Source organism: Phyllobates terribilis, unplaced genomic scaffold (genome assembly GCF_046119375.1).
Source record: "Phyllobates terribilis strain yellow unplaced genomic scaffold, ASM4611937v1 Scaffold_2__4_contigs__length_985480577, whole genome shotgun sequence".
NCBI classification, from domain to species: domain Eukaryota; kingdom Metazoa; phylum Chordata; class Amphibia; order Anura; family Dendrobatidae; genus Phyllobates; species Phyllobates terribilis.
In genome coordinates this window covers 711,396,097-711,420,987 of record NW_027362762.1, presented here as the reverse complement: position 1 = coordinate 711,420,987, position 24,891 = coordinate 711,396,097, and positions in this window count along the sequence as shown.

The following is a 24,891-nucleotide window of genomic DNA, read 5'->3' as shown; positions in this document are numbered from 1 at the left end:
AATTTGAAGGGGGGAAGTGCATCTTATAGTCAGGAAAATACAGTACTTTTTTAACTTCTTTTTGTTTTATGGGGGAAAGGGAGGGCTGAATCGAATTGTCAGGTTTTGAAGTGTTGAACTGGTGATTGCTTGTACTATATACATTGTACCGCAATATTTCAATATTGCATCATATAGTTAAAATAACTATTTCTTATGTTACCTGGCCACTCTGTACACTCCTCTGCTCTGCGAGTGCTGACCCCCCGGACACTGAACCCCAACTGTGCAAGGTACTGGTTAATGGTACCCAACAGAGGCCATTTTAGACTCGGGGAGCCTAGTGACTTTAGTACATGAGTCGCTAGTGGCAGGAGACAACCCCAGTGGACGGACCTTCGGGTTTGTGGGTATCCATGGGGACCTCCGAGCATACCCAAACATGGAGGTACTGTTGTCCACTCCATGTGGGGACATGAAACATGTGGTGGGGGTGGTAAAAACTCTTCCCTATAGGACTGTGTTGGGAAGAGACTTGCCCCTGTTCTGGACTCTGTGGAAAAACAAAAAACACTCTTCCCTGGTAAAATTTATTACGGGCGCTGTACCCAAAGAACCCGAGTCAGGGGTACCTGCCGTAGGGGTGTCCAACCTAGGGACAGAGTGTAACCCTGATAGGTTTCCCCTAGAGATGCTGGCAGGAGAGGTCGAGGAGACCCCATTGATCCCCAAGCTGGAAATGTCCCGGGGCACGTTTGGGACAGCTCAGCTACAGGATCCCACCCTGACTCTGGCCCAAAAGGGTGTTAGAGGTAAATGGTGTAGCTTAACAGCCCGGGGCAGATACTGTGATTCCACGCATGGTTGGTCAACGGTGAGTTGCTCTATAGGGTAGACAAAATCAGGGACGTGGTCGTGAAACAGTTAGTGGTACCTCAGTCGTACTGTCGGGTGGTTCTGGAGATGGCACACACACACCTGCTGGGTGGACACTTAGAGGTTAAAAAGACGCAAGAGCGTATCTTGCAGCGGTTCTTTTGGCCGGGGATTTATGCGGAGGTCCAAAAGTACTGCGACTCCTGCCCAGAATGTCAGCTGACCACACCCACTGCAAGCTTCCGTATCCCCTTGGTACCTCCGGCAGTGAGAGAGGTACCTTTTGAACGGATTGCAATTGACTTTGTAGGGCCCATTGTAAAATCTGCTCGTGGCCACCAACATATACTTGTGGTCGTTGACTGTGCCACCCGGTACCCGGAGGCTACACTGCTATGTCACACCTCAGCGAAACTGATTGCACGGGAGCTGTTTGCCATGTTCTGTCGCCTTGGGCTACCTAAGGAGATCCTGACGGATCGAGGGACCCCTTTTATGTCCAAGGTGACGAGGGAACTGTGCAAACTGCTAAACATAAAACAATTGCGCACCTCGGCGTACCACCCTCAAACAGACAGGCTAGTAGAATGGTTCAATAAAACCCTCAAGTCCATGTTAAAAAGAGTGATTTCTAAGGATGGAAGGGATTGGAACAAGTTACTACCCTATAAGATGTTCGCTGTCTGTGAGGTACCCCAGGCTTCCACAGGGTTCTTTCCCTTTGAGCTATTGTACGGCAGACACCCTAGGGGTCTGTTGGACATAGCCAAAGAGACGTGGGAACAAGAGCCGACTCCACATAGGAGTATAATTGAACACGTGGCAAGTATGCAGGACCGGATCTCGGAGGTCATACCCATCGTGAAAGACCATCTGTTAGATGCCCAGGCAGCACGGAGACACACATATAATAAAAGAGCCAAGGTCAGGTCTTTTAGCAAGGGCGATCGGGTGGCTGACGTGTACCCTCAGCCAGGGGTGCATCAGGGGGAGAGGTCAAGATAAGTGATGCTGTCACTAAACAGCAGCGACGGGAGGCTCGCTCGCTGGTGCAGCAGAATACCGACGTGTTCTTAGAGCTACCGGGTAGGACGGGGGTTCTCCAACATGACATTGAACCTGGGGTAAGGGTACGAATGAGACCGTACCAGGTACCCGAAGCCCGGAGGCAAGCCATCACGGCTGAGGTAAAACAAATGCTCCAGTTAGGAGTCATCAAGGGATCACGGAGTGAATGGGCTAGCCCCATCGTACTGATCCTGAAACCAGACAAATCATTACGCTCCTGTAACGATTTCTGGAAATTAAATGAAGTGTCGAAGTTGGAACCTTGTCCAATGCCAAGGAGAGGAATTTGCGAGTCACCAGGTCACTGCAAAATTTCAGTTTCTCTGTAGAAGTCACAGGCAAATGCGGATGCCCTGTCCCGGGCACCCTGTATGGTGACAAATGTTCAACCCCACAAGTTTGAACAGAGGGGGGGGATATGTGATGCAGTGACTGGGATCGTATACGAGGGATGGTATATATCTCCCAGAATGTGTACAGAGACCTATTAAACCCATTGGAGTGCATTGCAGTCACACACACAGCTGCGGCTGCAATGCAGGAATGAAGGTGAGAATTGACCTGGTCAGGCTATCTGGCTAAGGTAGATTAAGTAAAACCCAGTAGGGCCTTCATTTCTTGAAGGAGGCTACAGGAAGGCAGTGGGGTGGCCTCCTCCCTCCAACCCGGGTTTTCCAGTGGCTCTTGCCACAGGTCCAAGAGAAACCCTGCATTAATGATTAGTGTTGTTCAGTGTTGGGAACTGCTAAGAGCATAGCAGGAAAGCTCGGCGGACCTGTGAGTAGCTGAACCCACGCCTGGGAAGGCACTGCAACCGTCAGGCTCTGAATGTCCTGGTGCGGCCGTTGCCCCCGGCAACCGTTGTTATGGACTTGTGTTAACCCGGCTGCAAACCGTAGGGCTTTTCTGTTTACCCGTGAGTCGGCTGAATGAAAGCTGTTTATGTTGGACTTGCTTGGGTCACTGCCTCAGTTACTGCATGGTGTGAACACCGTTGCCTTACAGATGTGAGCTCAAAACATCATGTCTATTAAGAAACATCATTTTTTGATAATGTAACAGATGAACACATTTCCTGGGAACATGGGAATTGATTTGTAATTGCTAAATTTACTAGGCTCTGCAGTTTATCCCTCATGTTTTCTTGTTTTTATTGTTGTTTGTTAAATTGTATTTAATAAAGATTGATTATTAATTTTAATGGGAGTATCTCTTATTGGCTATTATGACTTGAATATAACCCCTACTTACTTATTAGGCTAATCAGACTTTAAGACATGTTCAAACTTTCCTCTCTGGCTTCAGATCAGTTTTGCAAAGTTGAGAAAATCACCCTTGTTTCATTATGTAAATATTCTGAAAAGTGCTATAACGGTTGCCCTAGTCGCTGCAAGTGCTTTTGTTCTCCTCAACCAATTCAAGACTGGACCATTTATCTCTGTTTCTAACCAGGCACTTTTTCATACATATGGTTAAAAGAGCTATAAATTTGATTGTTTAGATGTTCTAGTAGTTTTTGCTTCTTTTTTTCATAGGGTCTTGTTTTTTGTCATTGTCATGTTCTTAGTTTTTTGGGGGGTTTTTGCTGATATCGGGTGATATTGGTGGAAAAAATAAGAGAAATAAGTATCTGTTTTTTCCATTTATTTATTTTTTTATGATGACAAAATACAATGAAAAAATGTGTTCCCCATTCTGTAACAATTATTTTTATATATTGGACACCTTTTTTTATGAGCCCGGTGGTAGTAACAGAGATTTGGATTGACACTGGCATTTTTGTTTTTTATTTTATTTATTTTTTACCTGTTACTTATTTACACATTATATTCCCCATAAGGTCATAAATGACCTTGGTGAATTATTTAAATATTTTTATTTTCATCTCATTTCCCTTATAACTGGGGCTGGTTTATTGGCTCCAGTTACAGAGGAAATGCAGCCTGCTGACTGCATAGCTGAGCTCTCTGGGTCTTTTATGACCAAACAGCTCCTGCTCCCTCACAATATACAGCAATCACATGACCACTGTGTATGGAGAAGGAAGCACTGTCAGCACTTCCTATAATTGTGTACTAAGTGCTTCTTTAGTGAAGTAAATACAGAGATAGAGAAAGCAGAGATGGAAATAAACCATCTGTAGCCTCTCTATGTGGGCTCTGGCTGTCTCTGACAGCTGGATCGCAGCTTCCACTGAATCGCATTTAGCTGCGTTTCTACACAGTAACATTTTGGAACGTCACTGCATAATTGAAGCAGGACCGTCCAGACATTTTGAAGTCTATGAGAGGTCTGGATGTAGTTAATAAACTATCTTCTTCCACTTGGTTTTCATTAATGGCTTTACTATTGAGACACCTCAAGGTCAAATAGGAGGAATTAAGTGGGATTTAGTGAGCACAGATTGAACACTTGCAGAAACTGTATCTGCCCTCAGAGCATTATATGATCAAACAAAGGTATGTTTGAATAGAGAGTCATTTTAGTAGGCATAAACTATCTGACTGATTTCTCTTCAATAAAAACGGAGCTTATGAATCTTCAAGTACTCAATATTTTTTTGGGTTTAATTTTGAAAGGTGGCACAGTTCAATCTAATTTGGAGATATTATGAATATTTTGTGTGTGATATGCCCAAGGACTTTTCTTTTTGTTTGTGGCAACTATTTGTGAGCATTCTTTTTTCTGAATGAGAAAAAAGATGAAAATGCAGAGTATAAAAACGGTAAATGAATGAACAAGTAAGCAGATGAGTGCATAATATGACATGATGAGTAATATACTTTTGATGAAGGTGTGCTTTTAGGCTCTAATAATATTCATAGTTCATTGAACAGAAAACATATGCAACATGTACTACATCAGTATTAAAAAAATAATAATATATCAGACAGAACTCGCTAACACAGTAAGATAAAGATCAGTCAAAGTACTACTGATCCTAATCTTACTGTGTGTTCTGTCCCTCTTATATTATCGTTTTTATTATATAGAATGTGGGCTAACAGTGCTTTTTCAGAACGCAGCTTTCCACTATTTCTCACTAGTTATTAGTGGCAGCGCTATTGCATACCTTTTTCCTAATCAGTATTAAAAAATAGATGACAATTCAATATGAATCAAAAGTGGAAATACAGCATAAAAAGAAAGTATGGGGAGTGCTTTTCCAGTTTTATGACAGATAGGAGAAGGAGAAACACCAGAAGGAAGTAGATGGGGGAAACTACACCAAAATATTTCAAATATTTAAATGAATGAAAAGAGTGATATTGGTAGTCTCATAAAGGAGAGAAAAATATTGTGAGATTAACTTGTTTAGCCTGTGTAGGCTAGGTGCCTAAGGGTGAATTGTATACAGTCCATGGAAACCATATTCTTTGGAAGTTTTCATATTTTCATTCTGACCAGGTGAACAGCTGTTCTAGTCTGCATAATCAGAAAACTTTGTTGAGCAATTGATCAAAAAAGGGAGTGATAATTGCAGTGAGATGAGTGATTTAGCCAAAGCTTTTGGATGTGTCATTATTTTGTTTTTTATTTTAGTCAAAACAGAATAAAGGGGTTTTTAACCTCTGTCTGTATTCTAGTCTTGCTCTGCTACAAATTAAGCCTTAAAGAGTACATTCATTTGGGTCTACCATTTTTATTTATTACAAGAGTGGGCAGCAGCAGACTGGTGATCTTTATTAATTATAAGTTAGTGACAAAAGTGCTTATAAGTGCTCTTAATGTCCCCCAAATGGACCTGACTTTCTATTAACCCCTTCACACCTGGGCGGTTTTCCGTTTATTTTTTTTCGTTTTTGATTTTTTTCTTCCTCTTCTTCCAAGAGCCAAAACTTTTTTATTCTTCTGTCCCCATGACCATAATATGAGGGTTTGTTTTTTGCAAGATGAGTTGCATTTTGAATGCCACCATTCATTTTATCATGTGATGCACTAGAAAGCAGGAAAAAAATTCCAAATGTGTTGAAATTGCAAAAAGAAAAACAATTTCACAGTTTTTTTTATTTTATTTTATTTACCATGTTCACTGTGCAATAACACTGACCTGGAAATATGATTCTCCATGGCAGTACAAGTACGCAGATACCAAACACGTATAGTTTTTTTTATTTAAGTGGTGAAAAGAAATTCATAAATTTGTAAAAAGAAAAAATATTACTTTTGTCGCCATTTTCCAAGATCCGTAACATTTTTATTTTTTGGAATATTGGGTTGTTTGAGGGCTTATTTTTTTGCTCCCTAAGCTGTCATTTTTACTGATAACATTTTAGGGTAGATATGATGATTTGATTGTCTCTCATTACATTACATTGCAATGTTGCGGCAGCAAAAAAATTTAATTCTGCCATTTTGATTTAAATTGCAGGCTACGAGTGAGAGACTACATCAAAAGCAGGGGCATGACCTTTGATGTACATATATGTCAAAGGTCTTGAAGGGGTCAAAGTCAAACCAGAACTTCTGGTTTGTTGAATCTCGGTATATAGAATGGGATCCATCAAACCTCTAAGGCCAATTTCTCAGTGAAAGAGTGTACTTTGCCAAACTCTAAGCAAACAATAACATAATTACAGCTGTTAATATTTTGTAACAGCTTAGTAAAGTAAGCGACAGCACTGGACTAATGGAAGGATCCTACTCTTTCATTTCCAAGTGGATGCAGAGTGTTGTAGGATCCCACTCTGCATTCCAGGAACCCAAAACATGGAGATTTAGGTCCCACTCTGGTATAAAGATGAGCCTGTTTTGTGGTATAAGGAGCATTTATGAGCTTTTATTACACCAACTTAAATTTAATAAAATCACCAGTTTTGGGGCTGAATAATTTTTAATAAGTGAAAAGGGTAGCCTCAAATAGGTGATAGGTTTCTGTAACTGTTGTAAATGCAGTCTAACTATCTTCAAGCCAAGTTGTTGCCTCTTAAGATTGTTGAAGCCATCCATCCCATTGCCTCACCCATCCATCAAGCTTGTTACCTACTTGTAAGTAAAGTTGCTGTAATGACATCTGTATACATCTGCATTCATTCTGCCAAAACTCAGTGGGTAACCACTCTACCATCTAGAGCAATACATGTTATAAATTGTTTAAACTGGCAGATCACCAAGAAAACAATACCTTAAAGAACCACTGCAGCAGTAAATGGGGGGGGAATTTCAGCGCTGGAGTGTTGCTTATAATCTAAGGTCCCTGCCTACAGTCTTATACTTACTTGCCGACATCTTCACCTTTTAACTGTGCGACTCCAGTCCCACGACACCATTTTGTAACGGGACTTCTGACTGGCCAGAAGTCAGAAGTAATGGTCACAAGCTATCAATGCATGTCTATGAGAGACAGAACGAGGCTCTCTTAGTCTTGCATTGAAAAGTGAGCTCTGGCTCACTCCAGCAAACAGTGGAGCGATCTGGCAGGTCACAAATTGCTAGAGACCAACCGGAGCAGTAGTGATAGAAGATGAAGACGGCGGTAGGTAAGTATAAGAGTAGGAGCAGAGAAGGCCACTCCAGCTGTAAAATAAAATGAAAAAAAATAATGCTAAAGCGGTGTTTTAAATGAGTGGCATGTCTCATCCTTCTCTTCAAATGAGGATTTAATAGTGATATTGAATGATAATTGCCACAGTTGGACAGATCTTTGCCATCCTTCATCAACAACATTTTTCTGTTAGAAAAAGGTAACAAATTGTATTAAAAAAAAGCCCATCAGGACTCAGGCTTTTTAGGGTTGAATACTATAGTGAGACCCCTGGGGGGTGTCGAGGCTAGAAAGGTTTAAGATGGAAAGAAATCTTTTCAGTTCACAGTTTCTGTCTTTGTCTAAGATATATCTTTGCCCTAAGCCTTATAATACACTGAGATATTCTGTATGGTAGAGATCACAGTCTTCTCAGTTTCATCACCTCCATAAAAATAGCACAGCACCACACCATTGACAATAGGTGATTGATAAAGCTAACCTCCTTGGAGGAGGAAGGATGACTTGGCTGATCTTCTCAGACACATAGAGAATATTTCTTTATATATTTCAAAGTTATAATTACAAAATGAAGCACAATAGGATCTGAGATTTTTTTTACATACATATTTGTGTGCATTGTCTGTATTTATTATTCCTTTAAGTCTATTTAGCCACCAAATTATTGAAGGATTTACCTTATTCGACTGAACTTATTTTAGGGAGAATTTTTTTTCTGGCAACACTGCATTCATGAATCATAACGATTTTTTTTTAACATAGCTCTCTGAGGATTTGCTTATTGTAGGTTTAATTGTATTTATCAATGGCACCATATTGGGGTGCTATAACTTACTGAATTACTTTTATTAAAGGTAACCAGTCAGCAAAAAAAGGTATTTGCTTGCAGTCATAGTGGTAATCTACAGGTAAATACTGTTTGAAACATGTTCAGGCTTATTGGAACAGCGGCTACAAATAAAAACTAAAAGTTATATTCTCCCTGCAGCTGAACACTTCCAGTCATCGGGGTGTCCTATAATCACTTCACCTGCTCCCTCAGGGCGGTTTCACACGTCCGTATATTTCCAGTACCAGAAAAACCGGTAAGCAAGATATCCATGTCTTGTGTGTCCGTGTGTGTCACACATGTGCCGCATCATGATTACACATACTGGCGCCTGGGAATCAGTGTACAGTTAGCACTGTTCCAAAACACCAAGTGCTTAATGCTACCCTCATCATTGTTCCTTGCTCGCGCTGTGATCAGCACGACCAAGAGACAATGTTGGGAGCAGTAGTGTCTGCTCCCGCAGTGTCCCTGTGTAAAAATAAGAAAAAAATAATAAAATCCTTATACTCACCTGTTCAGAGATGTCCCCTGCTGTAATCCTCTGACCACTGATGCTGAGGAGCCGTGGAGATTGAGCTGCTTCAGCAAGGGTCAGGACACTACTCCTGGGCTCAGCGCAGCTCCAGGGCATGCTCGCTGGAGCGAGTCATTCTCTCCGGCTCCTCAGTCTCTATATAATCAGCAGCCCCCAGTGACACCCTAATGACTGGAAAGTGAGCAGCTGTAGGAAGAATATAACTTGATTTTCTCCTTGTAGTCACTTTTCTAGTTATAGTGCCGAACATGTTTAAAATGGCATTTATCGGCAGATTAACACTGTGGCCTAATTTCATTAAGACCAGCATTTTGCACGCTAGTCATAATTAGGGGTATGTAGAAATAAGATACGCCAAATTATTGAGAGGCACGGGCCACTTATTGAATTTGGCACATGCTACCACTGCCACTTCGATTAATTTGACATAGCCACGCACCTTCCCGTCCAAGATCCTCCCTAACTCAAAAGTCATTATATTTTTAAAAAGTATTTTACACCAGTTTTCAGTTCACTGATGAATCGGGTCTCTTATCTACAGGTAAATGGCATTTTTTGCTGAAAGATTTCTTGAACTTTTTTTGGGTAATAAATATTAAAAAATATCAGTTTTGCTATATTTTTGGCTTTTCAGATGTATGCCTTTTACAATGTGGCATATATATAACATGTTATTTTGCTGGTCAGAACAATATGTCGAGTAAGCAAAATGTGAGTATCTATTAAAATATAACTTTTACCATATAAGGCGTTGATCCTTTCCATACCAGTCTAAATTCACAGCGGGATTCAAATAAAACCCTAACAGGCCCTGTTTCCCATGACTCCCACCCTGACAAGGGCAGTCCACATCTGGCCCGATGTGGTTATATAGTCCTATGGGGTCCCTAGTGCGCCTCCCGACGCTTTTCTTCCAGGTGGAGTTTTCAGGGGAGAAATTGGCACATTCTATACAAATAACATGGCACAGTGTCCTGATGGTTGACCTGGCAATAAACTGGTATATATACAGTGTATAATGTGCCAATTTCTTCCCTTTTCTTTGAATCCCGCTGTGAATTTGGACTAGTGTGGACTGGATCAGTGCCTTAAAAGGTGAACTTTCCTCTGGATTCACCAAATTGGGTGAGAGAGTTCTTTTTTATATATTTCCTGTCAGTTATCAACACAGTTGCCTTGAGTGCTAATTTGGGACCTGACCGATGTTGGGTTCGTCTCTGTGTTGGCTTTAGTTTGATAAACAGTGGAATTGACCACTGTCTTTACCACGACTTTTTACCTTGCTGGAATACGATGTGTTCCTCTAGCATAGTAGGAATATGTTTACTGCCTATTTGGTGTGGGTAATATTTTAAGTGTGTTTTTTGTATAATATTTTTATAATAGAATTATTAAAAGTTATGTTTTAGATAGATATTCACATTTTGCTTACTCAATATTGATTAGTGAATGGGTAGAACTTGTTATTTTGGGATTAGTACCTTGGTATCCCTGTCTTGCTTATTCGGAACAATATGAATAGTATTATCATTTTTGTTTTACACTTTTTGCACAACAATAGTACATTTAATAAGAAAAGAAAACTTAATAATATATGATTATTTTTTCAGACATGATTTATATAACCTCTAGTTAGTGGTACCCTAAGCCATTTAAACACATGGAGGAAACAACATGAGAATAATTTATTTTGTTTTCCTTTATTTGCTATTAGTTAGTTAACCATTTAAAGACCAGACCATTTTTTTAACTAATGTTGATCAGTCACATTTTAAAAATGTTTTGTATATGTGATTTTAAGAGCTCTAAAAACAATTTTGTTATTCAGATATTCAAATAATTATAACTAAATGGATGCAGCACCACTCATATTTTCTGGTTGGGAAAATTACTCTATTAAGAAGGTTCCCCCATCAATAGAAATCAAAAGATAATTTGATAGAATATTCTCACATTAATATAAAACCTGCAAATAACAACAGCATGCAGTAATAAAGGAACTACGCATAAATAACTAAATATAATTTTATTAACGCATAATTAAAAATTCATTTAAAATCATAATGAGTAGTGATGAGCGAGTACTAAAATGCTTGGGTACTCGTTACTTGGGTTGAGTAAATTGTAATGCTCGACCTGAGTAACGAGTATAATGTAAGTCAATGGGAAACTCGAGCTTTTTTCTAGCGGCCACCCCTGGAGGTCTGGAGAGGGTCTAAAAATTGGTAAAATCAATGGAAACAGTGCTGAAATTACATGGAAACAACACGGGGAAGACCCCTGGAAGCATCCCTGAATCCCAGGTCACTGCTGTGAACAATGTTGGCAGAGTATTACGCCACTTTTATCGACTGATAGTAAAACATACAAAAATGAAGCTAAAATGAATTTTCCTGGAAATTTTTTTAAGAAACATTCTTTCCAGGGTAATGACTTGTATATAAGGCAAAATAAATAACCAAAAACAAAAATGCTCCTCCGCACCTTGGGCTATGTTCACACGTAGAGTTTTTGATGCATTTTTGCACTTTTGCATTGCTTTCAATGGTGAAAAATCTTATCTGGCCATGAAGTGTGAAAGACATGATCAGACACATCCTGTTTCATTTATAAAGAAGGGACTCTGAAAGTCACAAAGCCTATTTTTACAGGGCCATCAGGCGGCACTTACTATTGTTAGAGGGCCATCAGCCAGCTATGCTTTTCATAGCCATATATTGCTACTGCAATATAGTGTATCCATCTGAGGTGGTCAAATTTTCTTTTTCGTATATATTCTGTAAAGTTTGAAATTTGGATGTCCAGCAGGCGGCCCTCACAATTTATATATGTCCAGCAGGCGGCCCTCAGAATTTATACAGTGCCAGCAGGTGGCCTTCACTATTTTTAGAGGGCCAGCAGGTGTCTTGTAGACAGATGAGACCAAGATAGAGCTTTTTGGTAAAGCACATCACTCAACTGTTTACTGTAATTGAAATGAGGCCTATAAATAAAATAACACAGTACTTACAGTCAAATATGGTGGAGGTTCAAAGATATTAGGAGTTGTTTTGCTGCCTCTTTCACTGAGTGCCTTGACTGTGTGAAAGATATCATGAAATGTGAAGATTCCCAAAGGATTTTGGGTCACAATGTAGTGCCCAGTGTCATGAAGCTGGCTTTGCATCCTAGGTCTTGGGTCTACCAGGACAATAACCCCAAACATACTTCAAGAATCACCCAAAAATGGATAGAAACAAAACACTGGAGAGTTCTGAAGTGGTAATTCCAGCTTGAAGCTCCAGTAGCGTCAAGTCTCCCATAACTACCTCTTACATATAGAAGCTACAGAGAAACTGCGAATGGACACATTAAATCATTAAATTTTATTAACTTTAATTTCTGTCAAATTTGAAAAATTTCTGCCAACTTCAATGAATTTCTGTCAACTGTGATAAATTTCTGTCAACTTTCATTAATTTCTGGGTACAGATCACTGTAAAAATAATGAATCGGTCAATGAGTGTATGGAAAGAAATCAATCTAGTTATGGACTGTGGAAGAGATGTATGCAACCAAAATGAACACTCCTTTCCAGCAGATGTTACCACTTAGCACCTGTCGCTATTGTAAATGCAGCTAACAGCAGCATGAATAGGGAATAGAATAGATCTTTTATTTTTGTAGCAGCAGCATGGAGTATAAGGCAATAATCCCTGACTAGATGCCTGTAATACGCTATCCCAACTGCTATAGCTCATCCATACACGAATTGCAGATAAGAGAGGTAATATTGTACAATAAAAAATAGATTTAACCGGCCCTGAAGAGTTTTTTTTTGGACGTGCCTGCTTTCATGAATTTGTGAGTAGAGATCACAGTTAAAAACTATGAATCGGTCAATGAGTGCATGGAAGAAATAAATCAAGTTATACACTGTGGAAGATATGTATGTGACAAGAATGAACACTCATTTCCAGCTGATGATACCTAGCACCTATTCTAAATGCAGCTAACAGAGGTATCAATAGGGAATAGAATATATATAAATTTTTTGTTTGGTTGCAGCAGCGAGGGGTATAAGGCAATAATCCGTGGCTTGATCCATGTAAAACACTATCCCTACTGCTAGAGCTCACTCGTACATGAATTGCAGATAAAAGAGGTAATATTGTAAAATATAAAATAGATTTTAACCGGCCCCAAAGGGTTGTATACTGCAATTGCTCCCTCGTACACGAATTTCAGATAAGAGAGTTAATATTGTAGACTATAGAATCGATTTGAATTGGCCTTCCCATTATTAAAGAGTGGGTCTCCTATACTGTTATTGTGTATGCAGTAAGTGCAAGGACTACAAAAAATTAGGACGCACTCCAATACCCTTTTGAAGAGACGTAATAGAGTGCCTCATCAAAATTTTTTCCCCATTATTAAGGAATTGGTCTCCTAGACTGGGCTGAAAAATATTTACCCCCGGGGGGTAAACATATATATTTTATAGAATGCTAGAGGTAGGCCTTAAAAAAAGTTCCAACGGGCATCATAAACACCCTTAAAAATTTTTTTTTTATTTTTTTGTGGGTGTAGCATGATGGTCACCCTGGTGATATGATGGTAGAGGAAGGGGAGAAGGAGAAGGACGAGGACGACATAAAATAGATGAAATCCTGAAGCGTATACCCATGTCTGGGTGTGAAGGAGTTCATGCGAATAGACCTCCCACAAAAAATACTGGATTTGATTTTATGTTCCGCTGCTATCATCCAGTGATGTAGAGAAGTCTGGCCCAATCCAGTCCTTTTTCATTTTGATAAAAGTCAGCCTGTCATCATTTTCAGTTGACAGGCGGATGCGCCTATCAGTAATAATACCACCGGCAGCACTGAAAACCCACTCCTACAAAACACTTGTGGCAGGCCAGGCCAGGACCTCAAAAGCATAGAGAGACAGTTCATGCCACGTGTCCAGTTGGATACCCAATAGTTGTAAGTCACAGACGAATCAAGGAGGAAGCTGGCAAGGTCACAAAGGTACTCCTCCAGCATCTTCCAAAACTTTTCCCTCCTTGTCAGAGTACGCCACGCATCAGGGCCTGGGTCCTGTGAGGATCTGAGAAAACTATCCCAGAACTTTGACAGTGTTCCCCTTCCTCTGCTGCATCTGGTTTGTGTCTCCTTTGCCTTTACTCCTTTGTTGTCCAAAAAACTGTGACTTTTGCCACCAGCGTTGTCAGATGGGAATGTATTTAAAAATTCTTCAAAAAGGGCCTTCTGGTACTGCAACATATTATTAGACCTCTCTGCCATGGGAAGGAGAGATAGAAAGTTCTCCTTGTAGCGTGGGGCTAGAAGTGTGACCAACCCGTAATTACTGTTTCCTAAAACGCGAGGGTCACAGGAAAGGCAATGGAACATAAACTCAGCCATGTGTGCCAGACTGCCAACAGTCAAGACTTCCCTGTCCCCACCAAGAGGATGTCTGGCCACGTTCTCCTCCTCATCCTCCCCCTGGTCTTCCTCCTCATCATCCCCCACTTCAGACTATCCATGTTAAACAAACAATATGAATGTGGTGTGGGTAGTACCATCTGTAGCGCAGGAAACCAGTTCCTGTTCCTGCTCCTCCTCCTCCTCATTATCACCCAATCCGTGTTGAGATGACATGAGGCTGGGCTGTGTAGCATCACCCTGTATAGTTCCTTGCTCCATCTCATCGTGCTCCGCCTGCAATGTCTTTCCTTTAATTGTCAGCAGTGAGCATTTCTGTAGGCAGAGAAGTGGGATGGTGACGCTAATTATGGTGTCATTGCTGCTCAGTCTCTTGGTAGAGTCCTCAAAGTTTTGGAGATCGGCACAGATGTCAGACATCCATGCCCACTCATCAGCTCTTATGTGCTGAGGCTGATCAGAATACCTACGGGTGTGTTGAAGCTGGTACTCAACAACTGCCCTCTGCTGCTCAGAAATCCTTCCCAACATATGCAACGTTCGCACACCAGTTGGTGAGCTGGAAGTTACAAACGCTGCTAAAGCACTGTCATGACGGCGGAAGCTGTAGCTGACTTTAAGAAATGGGCACACACGCGGCATATTTTCACAAGTAGCTCAGGCAGATGAGGGTAGGTTTTGAGAATCCGCTGAACCACTATGTTAAGCACATGGGCCAAGCATGGAACATGTGCAAGGTTGCCAAGCTTCAGAGCCTCCACCAGGTTTCGGCCATTGTCACACACGATCATGCCTGGTTGTAGGTTCAGCAGTGAGAGCCACGGATCTGCCTGATCTGTTACAGCTTTCAACAACTGCAGCGGTGTGCGGTTTGTCACCTAAGCAGATTAGCTTCAGCAGAGCTTGTCCGAGAAAGTGCTGCAGTGCTTCCGGCTTCCGACTGATGTGATAGTTTCTGAGAAACTTCGGTTAAAGAGGAAAAGGAGGTGAGGGAGCTATAGAATGTGGGGGAAACCCTGATTGACCCCGGGCCCGCAATCCATGGTATTGAGAGGACATGTTCCATCCTAGGGTCTGACTGGGTCCCGGCTTCCACCCAGTGTGTCGTCAGTGAAATGTCCGTGTGTCCGTGTGTCCGTGGTTAGATGGACCTTCCTAGTAACTGCATTGGTGAGGGCAAGGGTAATGTTCTGGAACACGTTCTTGTGTAAGGCGCGGACGGTACACCAGGAAAACTAGTGGCGGCTGGGGACCGAGTGAAGCCATGAGGTTGCAGAGAGGTTCCTTCTCCATGATCCTAAAAGGCAACATTTCTAGCGCAAGCAGTCAAGAAATGTGGCAGTTTAGTATTGTGGCCTGTGGGTGGGTGTCTGTGTATTTGCGCTTGTGTTCCAAGTACTGGGGTAGGGACAACTGAACACTGCACTGGGACAAGGAAATGGACATGGTTGCTTACGGTGGTGGTTGCAAGTAGTGTTGAGCCACCGTCGTAGTGTTCGAGTTCGGCTCGGTTCGTCGAACTGTTCGTCGAACACCTTCGAACACCGTTAAAACCAATGGCAGGCAAACAAAAACACATAGAAACACATAGAAAACACCTTCAAAGGTGTCCAAAAGCTGACAAACTCCTCAGAAGACATAACTAACACATGGAAAAGTGACAAGTACATATAGTCATGCGAAAAGAAAACAGGTGGAGGAGTAAAAGGAGGGGGAGACACAGATATAGGCATGTCATGCCCTTCTAAAATCCAAAAAGTGAGAAGCCGAGACGGCCAGTCCGCTCCTGCCCGTGCCACCTCCGTGTCGCCGGGTTTGTGCCAGAGCCGCGGTGGACCCTCACGGCCAGCCCCCCTCTCCCAATACTGGTGCCTGTCCGCTGGTGGGTCGAGAGAGCCCCCCTGTGGTGGAGGCAGCTCTAAGCTTTTTAATTTAAATTGTCCCTCTAATTTGAATGAATACACTTTAAATCCATTTACAAGGATCTATTGGAGGGCAAGTCTCATGCCAGCAGCCGCGTAATTCCAGCTCCAGTAGCGTCCACTAAAGCTGCTGCAGTTAAAAAGCTTTTATAAGGATCGAGCTCGGCTGTCCACCGCAAGGCGTCCTACCGCCAGTCCCAGCCCCTATGCCTTGGGGTGCCTCCTGATGCTCTTCACTGAGTATCCCGTGGTCCCGAAGCATTTCCTTTGAAAAAATTAAGTGTCCAAACTACAGGTGGTTTAGCTTGCTTAACAGCCAGGATAATCCGCTGACTATCAGACACTGCTACTAGGCACAAAGTATTTCCTGGGCTAGATGCAGTTAAAAATTTGTAATTAGATACTCTCGTTGGAAGCTGAGAAAGCATTCCATAGAGTCTCCTGGCACGCCATATATTATTCTCTTAAAAAGCTTGGAGTAGGGGTCTAGGGGACCCTTTTATAGCCAAAATCACGTCCTTGTATCGCAATGCGTCACCTAGGCTGAAGATAAATGGAACTGTAGCACCCCGAGAGCTCGGTTGCTGCAGAGGTATTGCACCTCACCCAGAGGTGTGATATCTCACTCTCAAGTAAGGATGGAGTGTGGATCAGGACCCCGACACCTGCATGCATTACACCACATTGCCGTGGGGCATGGCGACCAATATGCCCTTGAGATGGGCACGACAGTCCTGTCCCTGGCTGGAGTGGGGGGAGGGAACACTGAGGAAGGGGAACCCTGTAGTGCAGGAGCAGGGAGGAAGCAGTTCCTGGGTGCATTGAGAAGGGAGTATTAAAGGTGGGCACCATCTTAGTTCAGTGCAGAGAAGTCTGAGCAGAAGTGACAGGGAGCAGTGGCTCTGCATGAGCTCTGCTCCAGAGGCGGGCCTAGTAACAGAGGCCCAGGCCTGGAAGAGGGAGAAGGAAGGAAGAGGAGCGGAGAAGGCTCCAGGAACGAGGAACGAAGGGATCCCAGGGGTGTGGACGGGTGAGTCGCCACCGCACGCCCGAATCCACCTGCGTGGAGGGGTCAGGCCAAAGGGGGAGACCAGTCCCCGAAACTAGTGGAGGCGGGAAACGACCCTCAGCTAGAAACCGGAGGCTGTGACATTTTATGTGGCGCAGCCCCTCGCTATACCCGCTAGGAGGGCAGCACATAGGGTAAGGGAAACTGGCGCCAAGTTTACCAAGAGGAGGCCCGAGGCAGCCGGAGAGAAGGGTTGGTAAGAAAGGCCAGACAAAGGACACACAAAGGGGGTCCTGTGAAGCGCTCCAAAGTTATCTGGGAGTTGTCTGAGCCCCTCACCTGGTGAGCACAGTACGACGTGGGCAGCCGTTACCTGCAGAAGTGGTCTGGATAATAAGAACTGTGAGTAAAGGCCCTGGACTGCATCACTGACTCCGTGTCGTTACTGCTGCTGCTCTGCACCATCACCCCCATCCTCCGCATACACTGCCCTGAGGCTATACTCCTCCCGTGGGGAGTTATGCTACGCTCTGCTGCACCCACAACATCAGCCTCAGCGGTCTGCCCTGCAGCGGCGGTTCACTCTGACCGCAATCCACGGGTGGTGTAGTCAGACATTTAAACATCAAAACCACATAAATAGTTCCACCACTGGTTTGACCGCCCTGAGCCATGGAACCGGGTCGCCGCCACGGAGACTACAACCACCAGCATCCACCAAAAAGGGTCCGGCTCCGGAAGTCCCAAGGCCCAGGGGGCGCATCAGAACATTTTCATCACCTTTCATAATCACCAATGGGACAAGGCAGGGAAGTCCTCTGTCCCCTCTGTTATACATCCTAGTGACGGAGCACCTGCTCTCATCATCGCCATAACCCCAATATTAGGTGGATTGAGGTGGGAGGCACCGAGTACAAGTGCTCTCTATTTGCTGATGATGTCCTAGTATATATCACTCAATCACATATATCCATCCCTGATGTTATGGCTGAACTAGATCACTTTGTTACATGGTCAAATTTTAAAATCAATACAGCGAAGTCTGAGGCCCTCGATGTCTCCCTCGCAAAATCCATACAGGATTCCATCCAGTCCAACTTTCCCTTTGCCTGGCCCTCACAGGGTATCAAATTCTTAGCAATTCCTATTCATAGAGACGTCTCCCGTCTATGTTATCTTAATTTTGGGCCCTTTATTGAACAACTCCATACAGACCACGGTTGACAAGTTAGAACTGTAAGATTCACTACGTGAACCACTGGTGTTTTGTGGAAAAGCACATGTACACTGTGTTCCAAATTATTATGCAAAAAGTGTTTAGGAGTGATAAGGGAAGAATTTGTTTGTTTGTCAGTTAAACTCATTGATGGTGATGTGTGTCAGGGCTCTTTATATTACTGTAAGCAATTGCAGACACCTGTGCTAATTAGTTTGGCAGGTGTGTCCAATGAACGGCAAGACTACTTAAGAAGGCTGTCCCACATTATTAAGCAGCCTACATTTTCTGCCAAAATGGGAAAGAAAAAGGATGTGTCGGCTGCTGAGAAGCAACAAATTGTGGAGTGTTTAGGTCAATGCATGACTACAATCAACATTGTGCGATGATCAAGATGAAGTGTCTTGGCAATCAAGAAGTATGTAGCTGATTCACAGTACACACGTGGCAATTACGTCAGGTTAAAAGAGCAGCGGCAAAAAAGCTTTGTCATAGCAGCAGACAAGATTTTGAAGCTTCTGGTGCCTTCAACTTCACCCGAACAACAAGATGCAGGGTCCTTCAGAGGTTTGCAGATGTGCGCACGCCATCCTGTCGACCTCCTCTATCCACTGCACACAAGCAGAAATGGCTCCAGTGGGCCTAACATTACATGAAGACTGATTTCAAAACTGTTTTGTTCACGGATGAGTGCCATGCAACGCTCGATGGTAAAGATGGATGGAGTGGAGGATGGCTGGTTGATGGACACCTCACGCAAACACGGCTACAGCACCAAAAAGGAGGAGGTGGAGTAATGTTTTGGGCTGGAATCATGGGGAGAGAGATTGTCAGCCCCTTTAGGATCCCTGAAGGGGTAAAGAACTCAATAATGTATGTGGAGTTTCTCAAACAGCACTTCCTGCCATGGTTCAAGAAGAAGAACCGTGTATTCCGCAGCAAGATCATTTTCATGCATGATAATGCACCGTCTCATGCTGCACATAACACATCTGCATCTCTGGCTGATATGGGCATAAAAGGGGACAAACTTAAGGTGTGACCCCCATGCTCCCCTGACCTTTACCCCATTCAGAACCTCTGGAGCATCATCAAAAGGAGTGTCTATGATGCCGGGAGGCAGTTCAAATCTAAGCAACAGCTCTGGGAGGGTATTCTGTCCTCATACAAAACAATTGAAGCAGAAACCATCCAAAACCTGACAAATTCAATGGACGAGAGAGTTCAGAAGCTCCTTTCGAACAAGGGGTCCTATGTGCAAATGTAACATCGCCTAGAATAAAGTTTTGAGTTGAAAACTGTTTGATTTCTGTTTCTAATAACCTGCTAATGCTTAAAATTTCAAAAATTACCATTTTTTTGGTCTTTATTCAAATGAAAAGGTTGATCGAAGAGTGTTGGGGATCTAAGAGTGTGGCAACCCAGTAGTCAGGATTACTTCGAATTCTGACAATATGAGGGTCATGTTGCAGGTAGTGCAGCAAGAAGGCACTTATGTGTCTTGCGCATCTCGGAGCCCCAAAATAATTTTCCGGGCTAGATGTAGCTAAAAATTATTATTAATTTTAAATCTGGTGGAGCTTAGTATAGATGGCCTAATAGAATCAGTACTGCACACTGCTACAAAGCCCAAATTATTTTCCAGCCAAGATACAGATAAACATGATTAGTAATTTGAAAGCTTAAAACGGTTGGTGAGGTGATTTTAACCAATCATCAAGCTTTTACTCTCCCCAGGATGACACAGGGGTAGAAAAGTCGTTTCGGATCCATGATTTGTTCATCTTTATGAATGTGAGTCTGTCTACATTATCAATGGAGAGCCGCGTGCACTTATCTGTCAGCACACCACCAGCAGCGCTGAACACACGCTCGGACAGAACGATGGCTGCGGGGCATGACAAGATCTCCAAGGCGTAAGTGTCGAGCTCCAGCCATTTATCCAGATTGGAAGCCCAAAAAGAGCAAGGGTCCTGTGACACAGTCATGGCTTCAATGTTTACTTGGAGATACTCCTGTACCATCGTCTCTAGGCGTTGACTATGTGTCAGACTTCTTGTCTCCTGTGGCCTTGCAAAGGATGAGCTAAAAAAGTGGTGAAATGATTCCGCAAAATTGATCTTACCAGCAGATACTGTGTTTCTGTTACCGTTTGAGTGCTGAACACTCGATGGTCCCACGGTTGGCAAGTTGGAACTGTGAGATTCACTACGTGCACCACTGGTGTTTTGTGGAAAAGCTCATGTAAGATTCTGCAACAGTCTCTGCTGATACTCCTGCATGCGTGCATCCCTTTCTATGGCAGGAATTATTTCTGCAAATTTACTTTTCTACCGGGGATCTAACAGTGTGGCAACCCAGTAGTCAGGATTATTTCTAATTCTCCCAATTCGAGGGTCATGTTGCATGTAGTGCAGCAAGAAGGCACTCATGTGTCTTGCGCATCCAGGAGCACCAAGTCCCTGTTGTGTTGGTGGCAAGGTAACAATCATGCTTCCTTCCTCTGTCCTCTCCCCCCAACCTTGCACAACAGAAATGTGATCAAGGTCTCCCTCATCTGATGAGTCTTCCATCAGTTCGTCCTCCACTTCTTCCTGGGCTCCTGCACCTTCCTCACTATTTTGGCTGCTACCATGCGCCCTGGTAAAACCATCTCCCCCAACCTCACATGCCTGCCGCCTTGGTGCTGCCGACCGTCTGGACCTTGCAGATGTTAGCCCTTCCGCATACAACTCCTCCTCCTCTACTTCCTCCACCTCCTCTTGTGCCACCACCTGACTCAGAATTCTGTTTAACATGTGCTCCAGCATGTAAATCACCGGAATAGTCATGCTGATAATGGCATCGTCACCACTAAACATCTTCGTCGCCATTTCAAAACTGTGCAGAAGGGTGCATAGGTCCCTGATCTGAGACCACTCTTCCAGCGTGATTTGCCCCACCTCTGGATCCCGTTGTCCCAGGCTATACGTCAGAACGTATTGCACCAGGGCTTGTCGGTGCTGCCACAGTCGCTGCAACATGTGCAGAGTTGAATTCCACCTGGTAGGCACATCGCATTTTAGCCGGTGAAGTGGCAGGCCCAACGACTTCTGTAGAGATGTAAGTCGCTGAGCTGCGGGATGCGAACAGCGGAAGTGAGCACACAGCGACCGTGCGCTCTGCAGAAGGCCATCTAGTCCGGGATAGTGGGCTAAAAATTGCTGGACAACCAGGTTCAACACGTGAGCCATACAAGGCACGTGTGTAACATTGCCCCGGCGAAGGGCCGCACCCAGGTTTGCAGCGTTGTCGCACACGGCCTTCCCTGGTTTCAGGTCCAGTGGAGACAACCATTCATGAAATTGGTTCTCCAGAGCTGACCACAACTCCTCAGCTGTGTGACTCACATTTCCCAGACATTTCAAAGTAAAAACCGCCTGATGACGTTGAGCCCTACTGCCAGCATAGTAAGGAGGTGTGCAGGATCCCTTCTGCGCAGTTAGAAAGCTTGTGGCATGACCAGACAGGCTTTGGGTGCAGGTGGAGGACCGAGAGGAGGTGGAGGAGGCAGAAGCAGTGGAGGAACTTTGACATAAAGAGGATTGACGCACAACTCGTGAGGATGGCAAGACTTGGACAGCAGCCCCTTGTCCTGCTGTCACCATAGTTACCCAGTGCCCAGTCAGCGACATGTAGCACCCCTGTCCATGCCTACTCGTCCAAGTGTCTGTGGTGAAATGCACCCTGTCACACACAGAGTTTCTCAAAGTAGCGGTGATGTTGTGTGCGACACGCTGGTGGAGCGCAGGCACACCTTTCTTTGAGAAGTAGTGCTGACTGGGCATCTGGCACTGGGGCACTGCGACGGACATAAGGTCTCGAAAATCCTCTGTGTCCACCAGGCGGAAAGGCAGCATTTCTGTAGCCAAGAGCTTGCAGATGGTGAAATTCAACCTCTTAGTTTTCTCATGGCTAGGAGGAAATGGTCTTTTACTTGTCCACATCTGAGGGACTGAGGGCTGGCTGTTGTGCTTAGACGGGGTTGATAAGGGTGTCCCCGGCAAACTGCCGGTCTGTGAGGAAGATGCAGGCAGACATGTTAGGTTGCCTTGATCCAAAGGTGGTGCTATCGATGTCGGACAGCGCTCAACACCAGCTGGTGTTACCACCTCCAAAGAAAATGATGAATTGCCAATCACGCTGGCTGTTGCGGGTAAAGAGGTGGCAGGTCTGCGTCCCAAAACAAGTGTGACTGCTGTCCCCCCAGTCACAGAGGATGAAGAGGCCGCAGATGCACAAGATGGGGCAGACGGTGGTTGGCCCGGCCGGCTAGGCCGCATTGTAGCACAGTGAGCTTCCCACTGCAACTTATGCTTCATGTCCATGTGCCGGTTCATGCATGATGTACTCAAACTATGTATTTTTTGGCCTCTACTTACCTTTTGGTGACAAATGTTACAGATAACACGAGTTGGGTCATCTTTATCGATCTGAAAAAATGCCCAGGCTATGCAAGGCTTAGCACCCATGCGACCTGAAGAGCCACCACGACTTGTGGTCAGAGGCAGAGTTGAGTTTGAGGATGCAGTTGTTGATGTGCTTCCAGTACTACGTCTCTGCCCAGGAAGGCGCAACCTGACCTCATCGTCACTAGCATCCTCCTCCACCTCCTCTGTTGACCTCATCTCTTGGCTGACTGTGGGTTGACAGTAAGTGGGATCTCCAACCTCATCATCATCACCCTGTGTATTATCACACCCGTCGCCCTCAGAGCCAACCTGTTCCTGCCCTGACAAAAAACTAAAGTTGTCGCTCCAATCAGGTATTTGAGTCTCATCATCGTCTTCCTCATTGTCTCCATCAACAGGAGTTACAATTTGGGAATGAGGGTCTACATTATGGTCAGAACCTTCTGCGTCTGGTCCTGGATCTGACTCATAAAGATTCTGGGCATCAGTGCAGATCATTTCCTCGTCTGGATTCACAGAAGCGCTGGAGCCGACCTCTGATTCCCAGGCTATAGCAAGAGTAAACAGCTCTGCAGACTCAACCATCTGTTCTACCTCATACTCAGACGGGCAGCTGGAGATTTGGGAGCTGTGAGGAAGCATGTGCGATTGGGGTGACACCTCTGAGGACTGGAGTATTTGTGATGTTGAAGTTGATGTGGAGGAGATCCCACTTAAAGGAGCACTTGATATCCGTTGAAGCACCTGCTGTTTTTGTGCCTCATCTGGAATTTGTAGCGATTGGCGTGGCCATAAGAAAGAGATCTTATCACATTGTCCGCTAAAAGAAGTAGACATTTTAGTTTTGCTGGAAGATGGTCTTTCTTCTGCAGATGTTACTGTTGCTTTAACACCTACTCCACGGACACAACCTTTTTTCCCCTTCCCAACACGCCTATTCCCCTTTCCACCAGCAGCAGGCCTTTTTCCACTCATTTTGCTGGTTAACTAATTCACAACTCTGGAATTGTTTGCACAAAAAAACAATGGATGGGAACTGAGCAGAGCTGAGTGGCCAAACTGTGGTATTAGGCCAAAACTATTGTCTGGGTTAGATGCAGAAAAAAATTATATTCAGTTTGCAACCTGATGGAGGTCAGTATAGATGAACTAATAGAACAAGTCCCAAACACTGCTAGAAGCCCACATATTTTTTCAGAGCTAGAGATGCAGAAAAATATTATATTCAATTTGAAACCTGATGGAGGTCAGTATAGATGGACTAAATAGAACAAGTCCCACACACAGCTAGAAGCCCAAATATTTTTTCAGAGCTAGATGCAGAAAAAAATTATATTCAATTTGCCACCTGATGGAGGTGAGTATAGATGGACTAATAGAACAAGTCCCACGCACTGCTAGAAGCCCAAATATTTTTTCAGAGCTAGATGCAGAAAAATATTATATTCAATTTGCAACCTGATGGAGGTCAGTATAGATGGACTAATAGAACAAGTCCCACACACAGCTAGAAGCCCAAATATTTTTTCAGAGCTAGATGCAAAAAAAAATTATATTCAATTTGCAACGTGATGGAGGTCAGTATAGATGGACTAATAGAACAAGTCCCACACACTGCTAGAAAGCCAAATATTTTTTCAGAGCTAGATGCAGAAAAATATTATATTCAATTTGCAACCTGATGGACGTCAGTATAGATGGACTAAAAGAACAAGTCCCACACACAGATAGAAGCCCAAATATTTTTTCAGAGCTAGATGCAGAAAAAATTATATTCAATTTGCAACCTGATGGAGGTGACTATAGATAGACTAATAGAACAAGTCCCACACACAGCTAGAAGCCCAAATATTTATTTCAGAGGTAGATGCAGAAAAAAATTATATTCAATTTGCAACCTGATGGAGGTCAGTATAGATGGACTAATAGAACAAGTCCCACACACAGTTAGAAGCCCAAATATTTTTTCAGAGCTAGATGCAGAAAAAAATTATATTCAATTTGCAACGTGATGGAGGTCAGTATAGATGGACCAATAGAAAAGTCCCACACACTGCTAGAAGTCCAAATATTTTTTCAGAGCTAGAGG